Here is a 10,884-nt window from a genome sequence, read left to right as displayed (position 1 = left end):
ATCCTGAGCTGTACTTAACTCCAGAAAGCCTCAGTGGAAATGCTCCATTAAGGAGAGAAAAAAAGCAGGCGGTGACACAACTTGTTGCTTTATTAAAAATGAAGGTTGGATTTTCCTCCCATCCTTGGCCTGGTTCAGAAATCCAGACTGCAGCACCGTGACTCCAGGTGCAGTGCCACCCTCCTCCTTGGAATCCTTGTATTCAGTCCCCTGGGTCTCACCCCACTGGATGAGGGCTCAGTCAAAAAGTCCTTGCACGCATGCTTGCTTTGCACGAGGACTGCCCCTTGCACAAGAGGTCTCCTCACCCTCTATGCATGCCCACTTTGCACGAGGACTGCATCATGCAGGTGCCCTACCCCTTGCACAAGGAACTCCCATACCTCCAGTGCAAACCAGTTTGCACAAGGTCCTCCCTAGCACAAGGGCCTCCCACGACCCATTTGCACACCCATTTTGCAAGTGGTGTGGCATTGCACAAGGATGGCTCCTTGCACAAAGGATTCTCACAACCCATTTGCACACCTGTTTTGCACAAGGAGCACCTCTTGCAAGAGGGCAGCCCCTTGTACAGGTGTTCCCACAAGCCATTTGTACACCCATTTTGCACAAAGAGCACTCCCTGCATGAGGGCTTCTTGCACAAGGGGTTCCCACACTGGCACACCCATTTTGCACCACGACCACCCATTGCACGAGAGGTGCCCACAACCCATTTTGTTCAGTGAGTACCCCTTGCACAAGGACTGCCCCTTACATTCGTGGATTCCACAACACATTTGCACACCCATTTCACATGAGGAATGCCCTTTGCACGAGGGGTTCCCACAACCCATGTGCACACCTGTTTTTGCACGATGAGCACCCCTTACACGAGGACTTCTCGCACAAGGGGTTCCCACAGCCCATTTGCACACTCATTTTGCACCATGAACACCCTTGCACGAGGGCTGCCCTTTGCACGAGAGGTTCCCACAACACACTTGCACACCCGTTTTACGCGAGAACTGCCTCTTGCACGAGGGTCTCCAGCACCTCCGCGCCACCATCGCGCACCAACGATCCCACAGCACACACTCATCGTGCAAACCCCCCCTAACCCCCCTTCTCCGGGCCCCGCTCCTGCAGCCCCTCCCCCTGACGTCAGGGCTGCGCGGGGCGGGCGGTGAGCGCTGTCCGGTGCCGGGCGGGGAAACGCGAACCGAGAGCGGCAGTGGCGACGGTGGAGGTTCGGTTCCTCCGCCCGCAGGTGAGCGCCGTGCGGAGAGCGGCTCCGCGGGTCCGGAGTTTGTGGGTGAGCGGCCCCCCCCGTGGGTCCGGTGCGCGGAGTGCCGTGTGAGTGTGCGCGTTGTGTACGCGGGTGTGCTTGTGCTGTGTGTGTGTGTAAATGCACGTGAGATGCGTCTATCCGGCGTGCACGGGTGCAGGGTGCGGGTGTGCGCAGCTCGGAGTGCGGGTCCCATGCAGATCTGTGCTGGAGAAAGTTTTGCTCCCGCTCGGTGCCTTGGGCGATGGCCACCTGAGCGCTGCTTCCCCCTCCTGCAATCCCACTGCTCTGCTGCTCTCCGGATTCGTTCCTGCAGCGCTGGGAGCTCTGCGGGTGCCACCTTCAGAGGTGGTTTTGCTGGTGCCGTGTGTGGGATTGTAGTAATAGCCGAGGCCCTGTGCGGGCTGGTAGCTTCATTCAGAGAGCTGTAGAATATCCCGAGTTGGAAAGGACGTCTTGCGGAGAAGCAAGGACCGCCCTGCTGCTCACTGCCACGCTGTGAGGTTTCTTCAGCTGTGAACTGCAGCTCTGTGGCCATGAGTTGTGCTTGAAGTTTCTGTGGCCACGAGCACATTCCAGCAGCCCCTTTCCTTCCAGCACACAGATTTGGCCTTCTGACCACGAGCCAGCAGTGTGCCCAGGTGCCCAAGAAGGGCAGTGCCATCCCGGCACTAGTGCAGCCAGCAGGAGGTGACCTCCCCTCGTACACAGCTGCGGGGAGTGCTGTGCTCAGTGTTGAGCCCCTCGCTGCAAGAAGGACGCTGAGACCTGGAGTGTGTCCAGAGAAAGGCAACAAAGCTGTGATGGTCTGCAGCACGGGTCTGATGGGGAGCGGCTGAGGGAACTGGGGTTGTTCAGTGTGGAGGAGAGGAGGCTCAGGGGAGACCTCATCGCTCTGCAACTGCCTGCAAAGAGGTTGTGGTGAGCTGGGGTCGGCCTCTTCTGCTGGATAACAGCAATAGGACTAGAAGTAATGGCCTGAAGTTGCACCAGGGGAAGTTCAGGTTGGATGTTAGGAGCAATTATCAGAAAAAGTGGTCAGGCACTGGCACAGCTCCCAGGGAGGTGGGAGTGTCACCGTCCCTGGAGGTGTTCACGAAATGCATACATGTGGCTCTGAGGGATGTGGGCATGGTGGGGTGGGTTGGGCTTGGGCTGAGTGCCCTTTTCCAACTGGAATGGTTGTGTGATCTGTACCCGTGGTGGAAGGGAAGTGAAGGAGCACTGCTCTCTCCTCTGTCCTCTTCCCACTGTTTGCGTATGTGCTTCAGGGTTGCCTCTTGGCTCCATCTGGCACAGGGTTCGCTTGTGTTGGGAGGTTTTTGTTTTGGGTGTGTGGATCGGCAAACTGTTGGTGAGTGCGTTGCTGATAGAAGGTGAACTGGGAGCCCCAGGGCTCAGTGTTCCTGTGCTGTGCTGCCAGAACGGCGCAGCAGCTCCACCTGCCCCGTGGGGGTGATGCTTTGCATCCTTCAGCAGAAAGCACCATGCAGGGTGTGCTTGCTGCTGCAGCATCCCATGCTGATGCTCCGTTGCAGTGATGGATGTGGGAGCAACTTTGTAGCCTGGAAGCTGTACACATTATGACAAAGAGTTGGAAAGCGGCTGAGTCATTGTTTTCACCTCCCATGTGTTAACCTCATCGCCCAGACACAACTGGGAACATCAGAGGGATGGTGACACACGGCTGTCAGACAGCAGGGGGAGAGGACCAGCCCAGCCCTGCGCAGCCACAGCGTTCTGCAGGACCTGTACCCAGAGCCCAGCCAGATGTGTGGTACCTGGGTGGGTGCGTGGTTGTTGTGCACGAGTTGTTGAGGGGACACAGCTTGAATGGCACTGCGTGTGTGTGGCCCTATTTGAACGAGGTCGGCTGTTTCCTTAGGAACAGAAAAGCCTTTTTGGAGCCGAACAATGGCACGTCCCATGGTGCGGTCAGTGAGCAAGTAAGGCAGGGGATATTTCACAGACCAGTTCCTGCTGCTGTGAGCTTGCCAGTGGGCTCTGAGCACCGAGCTGCTGGCTGCCAGCATCACACGGCTCTGTGGTTTGGGTCTCCTGGGCGCGGGGTTACGGGAGCTGAACAAAGAGAAACTTTTTCTTTTCGTAATGGATCCGCCTGCCAGCAAATGGCAGCTAACTTCAGGGAGGAAAAACAAAACAAGGCTCTGCCCGGTCAGAAAAAGCGTCCTCACATCTGTGGCATTTCCTTTCTTTCTTTCCCACTCGCCAGCCCCTCGTGTCCTGGCCGCAGCATTGAAAACCTGGGATCAGATTAGCAGTGCTGGGGTGGGGCTGCTTTCAGCCTCAATAAGGAGCATTTCTCAGCTGGGAAACCAAGCCCCAAAGCCCTCTGTGCTGGTTTTTCCCCTTGCAAGAGCTACAGCTGGTACCTTTTGGGGTGTGTGTGGCTGCACCTGTGGTGTAGATGAAGCTCTTGAAGTCTACAGTCTTAATACACCTGGTCAGCAAGCAGCTGGTGCTTACGGTTCCTCAGTTAGGAAAAAGAGGAGACATTTGGGTGCATCTCCTTACCTATGGAGACTGTAAGGCTCCCTGTCCTGTGAACTTTGTTTGCTCAAATGGAGAAGTGGCTTTGAGAAAGGGGATGAACTCTCAGTCTCCAAGATGGGTGGGGAGCAGCTTTTTGGCCGCAGAAGCTGGCAGACAGCCTGACCCTGCCCACTGCAGAGTCCTGGCCCCTTGCTTCCTGAAGTCTTAGCTTTGATCCCACTGGGCTTAAATGCACCTGTGGCCTGGCCACAGTGTTCCCAGTGCTGGCTACAGCTTTGCCATGTGGCCATTTTCCTGACGGTCCCCTGCTCAGCAGTCCCCTCGCAACCATCACACGTGAGTATGCTTTTCTGATGGCTTAGACTAGAACAGATCTCAAAGCCCACTCAGCCCAACCCCTGCTCTTCCAAGGGGCACCTCCCATAGCCCAGGTGCCCAAAGCTGCATGCAGCCTAGTTAGCACTACCTTGGGTAGGGTGGATTTTTTCCATCCCAATGTCCCAGGATGCAGCTCCTTCTCGGTGCTTTGCAGAGCTGAGAAAAACACAGCAGCCACAAAGCCTTTCTTTTGGCCATTGTGTGCGTTGCTTGGTTATCTCCAGGCAGGGGCTGCAGACAGACAAAGTATTTACTGTCCTTGGGAGATGATTATTACCTCCGTCAGCAAAGCATCTCTGTGCAGGACAGCATGTTTGTTCGCACTGGCCTTGACCAGCTTATTGCCCTGTGAGTTGCAGGTAGCACTGCTCATTCCTGGAGCTTTTTGCCCTGGAATGAGGGGCGGGTGCCACGAGATCAGACATGGGTGATGGGTCTCTTCCCAGATCTGCTGTGTCCTTTACTTTTCAATCCCCCAAACGACTTGCTGGGCAGACCTTATGTAGCCTATGTATTCCCGTGGCCTCTAGATGCGGTGTTGTTCGTTTTAAACGTCCTGTTCAGCTTGGTGGTGAAAAACAAATGAAGGGTTTGGATTTTTTTTTTTTTGGAGTCTGAAAGCACTGGTGAGAAACAGCCCTGTGCAATCAGTATGAGTTTCCAAGTCATTGTTCTCCTGTTTTGTGCTGCTGCTGAGGTGTGGCCCCATGCTCCCTGGAGAGTGACCGAGCTGCTCAGAAGGAGCCTTTCCAAAACATATAACGTCGAGCCCTGTTCCTGAAAGTTAATCATGGCAGAAAACGCTTTAATTAACTCAATTAGCCAGACAGTCCATCTGGACTCTTGCAGTGCTTGGTTAAATCCCATGAAATGAGGTCACAGCTCTGGCTGGAGGACAAGGATGGATGCCTGCGAGCCCCTCAGGGATGTGCTGCGGTCTCCAACCCCCAGTGGTGCTGGTGGCATGGGCAGGGGGTTGCTGGTACCAGTGCTTTCCTAATGCTGCCATACCTGCAGGAAGGGGGAAGTTTTTCCAGGGAGCACGTAGAGATGTGGGTGCGTTGTCATTGCAACCAGCGCAATGCCACAGCCTGGCTGTGGATCTCAGGGGTGGATGGGTGTCGTCTCTCCGCTGTCCCTAATTACCCAGCTCCTTTTGCAAGCCTGAGACTGAAATCCCTTCAACTTGAGGAGTTTGGAGGTCACTGAGAGCAATGGCCTCTGCTGCAGCTAGTGGGTGAGCAGCGCTTCTTGTTTCAGCAACTTGCCCACCAAATAGCTGGGGACAGAGGAGTTTGGGGGTGCAAACTCACCGAGCACAGAGGGATGGATGGATGGATGCTGTGTGGCTGCTCGGAAGTGCGACCGGCCAGAGCAGCTGGTGCTTCCCTAGCTCCTGCTTGGGCTATTAATAGGAGCTGTTAAAATGTGCACTGAGGCCAGGGTGTGGGACATGACCAGGCATGGAAACAGTGAGCAGAAACCTTTCTCCCAGCATGCTGCTGGAGCAGAGGAATGCAGGGATCTGGGGAAGGCGAGCGTTTAACCCCCTCTGTGTGCTTTCCCTGCAGCAGGGGGTGACCTCTCTGTCGCAGCTTTACCCCATGTGTTGACCTCTGTTTTACATGTAAATGTGCTGGGGAAAGGAGTTAATCTCGTGTTACTGGAAAGCTGCTTGCCTTGCTGCTGCTGGCTGCCTGACCATGGTGGGAAGCCCAGCGTGGTGAAGCAGTGATGCGTCCTATGGGCAGTGTGGGCTGTGGAGGTGGCATTTCCCAGCAGAGCTGCATGTCCTGAAGGCTTTTGCTACCAGCAGATAGCACTGTGCCCAGGGAGAAACTGAGGCATAGAGCACCAGCATCACCTGAGCTCAGTGTGATCCCAGTGTCAAACCTTGGTCGGTGCATTTGTGGAGTCCATATGTCCAAAAACGGACTCCAGAATAAAATGAGGAATGTGTTTGGGGGGCGGAGAGGGAAGTTGTGCCCAGTTTGCCCTGCAGTCAGGCAGGAGGAGATAAAAGGAATGAAAATATGTGCCGTTTGGCCTAATTTTTCATGGGTTGTGAATGGGAAGCGGTGATGCCAATGCCGCATCAGATGGTCTGCTCGCTTGTAGGGGGCAGGGAGGTGTTTTGCTTCAGAAACAGGCAGGTGGTTCCTGCTTTAATGCTGCTTCAGGCAATCTAGCTCATGAAAGCAGGGCAGGAGGTAATTCCCTGCATGGAGGCAGAGATGGGCTGCGGCTGCCAGGTGCAAATGCCGCACGCTGAGGAGGGGCTGCTGTTCCTTTGTTTTCACACTGTTGAACCCCGTGAGGTTCATGTCAGCCTGGCCAGGCCCTTCTCCCCCTCGGTTTTGTCTCATCCATGGGTACGCACCGACCCATCGTCCAGCTCGCCAATGAAGGTGCCGAGCCCAGAGTGCTGGGACCTGAGCACAACTGCACAGCCCTGCGTCAGGGCAACCTCCGCTCCATGTCTGCCTTCTTTCAGGCCCAGCAGCAAAGGAAACCCGTGCTCTCTGGCAGAAGCCCAGGCCATTCTCTTCGCAGGGTTCCTGGTGGCCAGAGCTATTCTTAGCAGTGCTGTAGATAAAGCTGGGCCTGGCTCCGCCGTGGCTGGGGCAGCACGCAGGTCTGCTCCCCCACCTTGTGTCTGAGGCAGTGTGAGAGGAGCTGCTGGGTCCCAGGCACTATTTGCCTGTCAGCTTCGTGAAAAAGAAACCATACTTTTATCCCCTTCCCCTCCCCAGAGTGCAGGTTGTTTTAGAGAGAGCCAGCTGATCTGGCTAAGGAAGTGTTTTCTCCTCAATGAACCACACAGCAAAAGAAATAGCTGATTTCGGAGGGCTGTGTTTGACATTGCAACACTGCACAGGATCTCTTGTTGCGTAGCAAAGCTGCGGTCTGTAGAACTTGGAAATGGTTCTTTTTTATCACCCCGGTGTATCTGTTTTACACTCCAGTATTAAAACATTGTTAATTATCCTGCTAAAAAAAGCTGACAGCAGTAAACACAAAATTAGAAAGACGAAAGTCCCCCAAAAGCTGACTTCATTGTGAATGCACGCAGTGTGCTTTGGTCAATATTTGTCATACAGGCTTTGTCAATGTTATTTACTGGGATTGTGCATGGGAAACCCCTCTGAATTCTGTGTAAAAGCAGAACCAGGGAGGTTGTAAATGCTGGGGGAAGTTGCCTTTTTTTGTTTTTCTTTTTCTGGACAGTGTAAGAAGTTTCCGTTTGTTTTCTGCTAATTGAGAACTTGTGTCATCCGTCTAAATATAAAACCATCCCAGTGCATCAGCTGTGCCTCGGCTTCCATTTCTCTTATAAAAAGGAAAAAGGAGAGTCCGTCTGCACTGATGTCTTATGTAGGCTCTGTTCTCCCATCAGAAGCTTATCTGATTCTGCCTGTCCACGCAGAGGCTTGCAGGTTTCTGGGTGCTCTGATATGTGCCTGCACTGCTTGTCCCCGAGGAGCAGGATTTGTGCTTTGAGATCCTCTTCTGGAAGAAGAGAGGACAGGAACCTGGTGTGCTACTGAAGGATGCTGAAAAAAGGAGGGGTTGTGCTGGCAAGGATGACTGTGGGCAGTATGTTGGTCACCTCTAGCCAAGACCTGGTTGCCAGAATCAGGCTGCTTTTAGACCCCAACCCACCTTAGGCCTTAGACAGAGAGTTACAATTGAAATATAAATATAATGATGGATATTAAGGCAGCTGTGAAGCGGAGCGAACACTGCGCTGCTCGGATGGAAGTTGCTTTCCATAAAAATCAATAAATGAAGTAAGTTCTTTCTTGCCAAAGGCCACTGCTCTGATTGCTGTCCCTAAGTATGGTTGTGGTTTTTTTCACCCTCTTTTTTTTTTTTAGCTGTCACTTTCTCAAATCAGGCGTTTCTCCAGAGACAATGGACAAGATTTGGGTTTCTCTGTGTCCCACTGGATGGCTGTCATGAACAGCTTTGCCTTTTTTTCCTCTGTCACGGGTGCTTTTGTGTTGGCCTAAGACAACCCTATACCGCGGCTGATGCTGTTAACTCTGCTTCACCCCTAATTCAAGCTTCAGTAATCTGAAATTCAGCAGTGTAGTCTGTTACCATAGAAATCTCAGCGGGGATAAATTTAGCACTCTGCTTTCAGGCTCGAGCAGGGAAAGCTGAGCAGCTTGCCCATGTTGCTCACAGGCTTGAGTTTTGGGCAGCTTTCACTCGAACTGATGGGGAAGCAGCAGATGCGAGGTGAGGTCTGTCTCCTTCAGCCTTGCCTGGAGCTGACTTGATCGAGAAAGCAAAGAGGGAATTACTTCTTCTTGTGCCTTCTGCTCTCCATGCAGATTTGTCTGTTTTTCAAGGGAAGCTCCTGAGAAGACCAGGAAACGACAGGGATCAGTCACTGTGATTTCGTCTGCAATGGGAAGGTGCTGCCGGATAAGAGTCTGGTCTGAAGTGGCAGAAACTGATTCCACTGAACCAGAGCAGCTCTGCTTTAAGTGAGGGAAGATCTTTTATTACTTTCAGTATCTTTCAGGTGTTCTTTTAATTTTGCCTGTTGACTAACGCTGTAAAAACCGCGCACGGGAGTGAGCCCTGCTTTGTCTGGGAACGGGGCCGATTTTGGGCAGATTTGGCCAAACTTTTGGAGGTGGCTATTTCTGTGCCCCAAATGTCCTGCTAAATAAAGGCTGCTTTCCCTGAAACGAAGGGGCTGGCAGCGTCCCAGCACAGAGAAGCAGCGTGTCTTTGACATTGCGTGCTGGGGAAGTCGCACAGAATCGACTTGCGGTATCATTTCATACCACATTAATTTTGAGTGCTTTGAGAGCAGCCAGGCAAGAGCCTGGTGCCTTTTAACTAAAATAAAATTCAACAGTTCAAAGTGTGTCGCTTTCTTTGCAGATAAACCCTTCAAAAAATGCTCTGGTCTTACAGTAATGAAATTGGTTTCTTATCAGCTATCTGATACCCACGATGATGAGATCAAATGGCTTTTACCTGACACGGCTGAAGGAACGACCTCTGATGCACAGGGTTGGGTTGTATTGTTTTGGGTTCTTTTCCTCCCTCCTGGCACTACTGATGTTATGAAAGCAATTTGAGCTGCTGATTGGATTGTATCTGGGCATCCCTGATCCCCCAGTTGTGTTCCCCGTAGTTAATTTGCAGGTTGCCTAAAGCCTGCATGCAGTTTTGCAAGGTTTTAATTTAAGGGATAACTGTAATTAAGTGATTTCAAGAAGGCACGGTATTTGCTCTTATGTTGCATAAACAGTGGGCTGTTTTGGTTTATCTTCCACCACCTCCTGGCTGACAGACATCATGTCTGCACCTGGGAAGCTACTTCTGTTCAAATCCTGTGTGTGGGATGAGCTGTGTTCTAAAAGGTGAGGACTTGGCTGCTGAATACCATCTGAAGTTGGCCACGTGGCACGCTCTGAGTTGAACCAGGAGTGCCTTCCCATACAGGTATGCGACTCGCTGGGTTTGCAGATGAGATCAAACGGGAAGCGCAGAGGGCCAGGAGTGAAAGCAGGACTGGGAGGGGAGTTAGGCAGCTTCTGCTCCTCAGGAGGAAGAAGGGTGAGAAGAGAGCCTTCGTGGTGAGAACTTACTGCACAGTCCCTGAGAGGAGTCTGGCCAAGCTGTGAGTTGGAACTGGATGAGGATCCTTCCAACCCAAGCCTATGATTCTAAGTTAGCAGAGGCCTTGATTGCTTATGGCTTTTTGCAGCAAGTCCTAACCCATGCCAGTGTTGAAGCAGATGTCTGCTCTCACATCTTCCTCTTTCATTTCAGACTGCACACTTCTGCTGAGGAATGGTGTAATGAGCTGCAGGTTTGTAGGCACTGTGCTGCTCTGAGTGAGCCTTTCAGCATGGGTTCACAGACCAGTGTTGAGTCAAGCATGGAGGCATCCCATGTAGGAAGTAACCAGCAGTCTGATTTGAGCAGAGCACGTTTCTTTCTTGCTTCTTAGGGATGTGTTTTAGTGGGCACGGTGGCGATGGGTTGGCAGTCAGACCAGCTGATCTCGGTGGTCTTTTCCAACCTTAGTGATTCCGTGGCTCTGTGATTTCACATGAGAGACTATCAGCTCCAGCAAGCAGCCAAGCTGCTGAAAGTCAGGCACTGGGGGGGATCTGCCTTGGAAATGTTTATTGGGGCAGAGTGCTTAAAAATGCTGTTTTGAGGAAATTTGTTGCAGCGTGCTGATTGCATTTGTTTCTGCCTAATTCAGGCTCGTGGTAGGTTTTGGTACTTGTCAGCATTTTCAGCATAGCTGAAAGCATCGTGTAATCCACCAACAGATCAGTACCTGGGCTAATCAGCAAGGTGTGTAAGAACATTAAATCAAGGTTAAGCTCTCGCATGAGCTCATCACCTGAATGAGTTCTCCTGTCTGGTAATCCAAAGAGGTTTTATTTGGTAGATAGAGAATCCGGCTGTGAGACTGTGACTGCAGAGCACACAGTGAGCTGGGAACAAACCCCTCTTTTTTCTCCAAGGAGGCTCCCAGCTGACTCTCCAAAATAGGTCAGCGGTGAGCTCAGCTGACTCGGGCTGCAACAGCATCCTGGCTACCCTTTCACAAAGCCCTTAAAGTGGGTGACCCAAGGGTGGCTGCCGTGTCCCATCCTGACTGCAGCACCTGTGGGCTTGAACAAAGCCTTCTCTTTTCCAGTGTTCTTCTGTTTGGGTGAGCAGCTTGGGTGAGTCCAGAGG

At 52.5% G+C, this 10,884-nt stretch overlaps 1 protein-coding gene across 3 annotated transcripts in view; it reads left to right on the top strand.

Moving 5' to 3' along the window:
* The first annotated feature begins 1,186 nt into the window (after positions 1–1,186).
* The window catches only part of SH3BP4 (SH3 domain binding protein 4), a 30,933-nt gene continuing 21,235 nt past the window's right edge, over positions 1,187–10,884 (top strand). The window contains exon 1 of one of the 3 annotated variants that reach the window (XM_042822258.1): positions 1,187–1,248. The gene's annotated coding sequence lies outside the window, so the exon portion shown is untranslated. Of the gene's footprint in view, positions 1,294–4,095; positions 4,117–10,884 lie in introns of those variants that run through there. The other 2 variants (XM_042822259.1, XM_042822260.1) reach the window with 2 other exon arrangements.

This window comes from Centrocercus urophasianus, unplaced genomic scaffold (assembly GCF_019232065.1).
Source record: "Centrocercus urophasianus isolate 14NV4802_14NV808 unplaced genomic scaffold, USGS_Curo_1.0 seq_20, whole genome shotgun sequence".
NCBI lineage: Eukaryota > Metazoa > Chordata > Aves > Galliformes > Phasianidae > Centrocercus > Centrocercus urophasianus.
Note: the sequence above shows the minus strand (reverse complement) of the source record. Positions and strands in the feature narration are given on the sequence as shown.